The sequence below is a fragment of the Terrapene carolina genome, unplaced genomic scaffold, assembly GCF_002925995.2.
Source record: "Terrapene carolina triunguis isolate 2854851 unplaced genomic scaffold, T_m_triunguis-2.0 Scaffold30, whole genome shotgun sequence".
Classification (NCBI taxonomy): Eukaryota; Metazoa; Chordata; order Testudines; family Emydidae; genus Terrapene; species Terrapene triunguis.
In genome coordinates, this window is record NW_020664381.1 from 4,605,735 (window position 1) to 4,608,829 (window position 3,095).

A 3,095-nucleotide genomic window follows, 5' to 3' on the forward strand; every position below is an offset into this window, starting at 1 on the left:
TAATTGGACAGAATGTGAAATGAGCACCCTGCAGGCACTTAGGCATGATATTTAACTGTCTAAGGGATGCCCCACTGAGTATTACATTGAACAGAATATGCTAAATAGCCAGAGTATTGCTACCTGTGCCATCGTGTTCACACAAGTTTAATATAGACTGGTCCATAAACAGTACAAGGTAGAAGATACTTATTCAGCATATGGGTTAATTATTTATATATATTTGCCATGAAGAAAACCACTAAGAATAAAAATAGCTTTCAAGTAAGATAGCAGACATTCACTCCTGTGTCCCTGGAATTATGACAACCATTATATAACTGCAGAGAGAATGAAATGAGATAAACAGCATAAGCTAATTGGCTTGATACCAAGTAAAAATATCATTAGACTAAATGTCTTGTGGCTACAGCGCCATCCATGTGCGACTTTTCACTGGCCATGGGAATGTGCAAGGGATCCTGCCAGGTGCTTAAAAGATGTTTGCCTGGCATCTCTGTCAACACACAGACGTGCATTCCAGGCATCATTTATTTAGAGACTTAAAAAAAATAAATAAAATAAATAAATAAATAAAATAAAAAGACTTGCTGCTCTTGTGTTTCCTTTTGGAGCTAGAATCCAGACTGAGAGCATGTCTAGTTGCTGAGACTTTGACTGGTGGAATTCAGAACTGACAGCCACAAGGCGGGGGTGTTTGGTTATGAATTGCTTGGGTGGTGGAAAGAGTAATAGGATTAATTGGGTATCTTGAATAACTGGGAAAAGGTTGGAGTATTGAGTTTAACTTTTTTCGGAGACTGCCTGACGGTCTAGAGAGGTTGGCATTGGAAACTGGCTGAAGATCCAGGCAGATGTCTCCAGCGTAATCTAAGTGTCTGTGAGCACCTTTTTGTAAGATGTTCTGTTGAAACAGTTTTATATTAAAGTTAGTGATTGTCTTTGGTTAATAAAAGAGAGTTTGTAGTGGTTGTTTTTTGTATGCAAAAAAACAAAATGTGAGCAGCCCTTGCACAGCCTTATGAGTGAGAGAGAGGCTTCCCTGCACCCTGCGGAGAGAGGTCTCTGCAGGCCACTCGCACTAGCAATCTCTGCACTCCCTGAACTCTGGGTACTGCTCATTCCTACTACAAAATTAGTGGCCACCTTGGAAATTCTGGACCTAAACCTTCTTTGTGCTTCAGATCACTCAGTGTGGAGGGTCTTACTTAACATAAAGCACTTTGTGATCCTGAAATTAAATATAGTAGTAGTAGTAATAATAAGTGTTTTAAAAGCAAAAATAAACCTACGAAGCAGGCTAGAGAGTGCAGTACCTGGTTGTTGGGAAGTTCCACCTCTGGAGACATCATTTCAAATTTATTCTTAAATCACAAGTGAAATTAGTGTGTTTGTCTCCTCCTAGTTCAGGGGTGGGCAAACTTTTTGGCCCGAGGGCCGCATCTGGGTATGGAAATTGTATGGCGGGCCATGAATGCTCATGAAATTGGGGGTTGGGGTGCAGGAGAGGGTGAGGGCTCTGGCTGGGGGTGCAGGCTCTGTGGTGGGTCCAGAAATGAGTTCAGTGTGCGGCCTGGGGCAGGTGGTTGGGGTGTGGGGTAGGGAGGGCTCTGGCTGGGGGTGCGGGCTCTAGGAATGAGGGTTTGGGGTGCAGGAGGGTGTGGAGGCTGGGACCAAGGGGTTCAGAAGGCAGGAGGGGGATCAGAGCTGGGGCAGGGGGTTGGGGTGTGGGAAGGGGTCAGGAATGCAGGCTCTGCGTGGAGCCATGGTACGAGCAAGCCCCCGACCTCGCTCCCCGACTGGAGCACCAGAGCAGGGCAAGCCCTGAATCCTGCCCCCTGGCGGGAGCTCGAGGGCTGGATTAAAATGTCTGAAGCGCTGGATGCGGCCCCCAGGCCATAGTATGCCCACCCCTGTCCTAGTTCCACTATGTTATTTGGTGCCATTTGCAGTCTCTGCTCAAGAAAGGCTCAGAACTGGAATTGTGCAACAAAGTTTGCTTGAATAACAAAACTCAGCAGAGACTGTCTACAAGGACTGAAATGCATTGTCAAAGCTTACACAGTGTCTCTTTGCATCTAACAGAGTCCCATTACACAGACATTACAAGTGTAACTAACATTACTTTAAAACTCTAAGCCAGAGGCTTCATAACCCATTCCTGGCTATTTCAAGGGGCTGCTACTGCAGTGATTTTATGGATTCCAGGGACTGAAATTCCCTTAGACACAATTGTGAGTTAAGCATAGAGTATAAAGCCTTAACGCCAAATTTCCTGGCTTTAGTTTAAGTCATCCCCAAAAGGTTACTTGAATGCGCTTTTTGTGTGTTTATTTCATTATACTGCATTAGTGGTAATCCAAGAAGGCAGCACTGTCACCAATTGCGATAAGTTCATCCAGAACTGACTGGTTGGAACATTGCTGTAAATGCTGCCCCTGAAATCAGCTGGAATAAAATTCTTTTAAAGAAATAGTAACAAGATTAGAAAATGACACAGAAGTCATTGGAGTCCATAACATGAACACACAAAAATGCTAGCAGGTTTCAATGCTATTGCCAACCTTCGTGGCTATTAGGTAGACAGGGGCATGGCTGACAGCTAGATGGGGTAGAGAGACAGTTGAAGTTTTACAACACCTTCTTTTCATGTGTATTTTACCTTCACCTAGAATTTTACAGAGAGCCTTTGACTCTGCTCCAGAGGGATGAAGCCACACACACCCCAGAAAGCTCCAAGTGATTCAAAACTCACCAAACCATCTGCTTAGCAACATAGGTTGCTAAAAACAAATCACCTAAGTGTTCTGCAGTCTGCACTGTCCACGCTGAATAGAGAGCCTAGTTCACAGATTCACAGATTTCCAAGCCCCCAAATAATTCCTTTTGAAATAGAGCAGCTCTCACAGTTAAAGGCCTCTGTTTTGATATTCAAAGCCTTCTAAGGCATTGCTCCTAGCTGCTTGAGAGACTGCTTCTCCCTCCACAACCATGACCACTACATTCTATTGGAACACCAAAGTCAGCCAATAGGGTGAGGTTTGGGAGACAGGGCCGGCTCCAGGGTTTTGGCCGCCCCAAGCAGCCAAAACCAA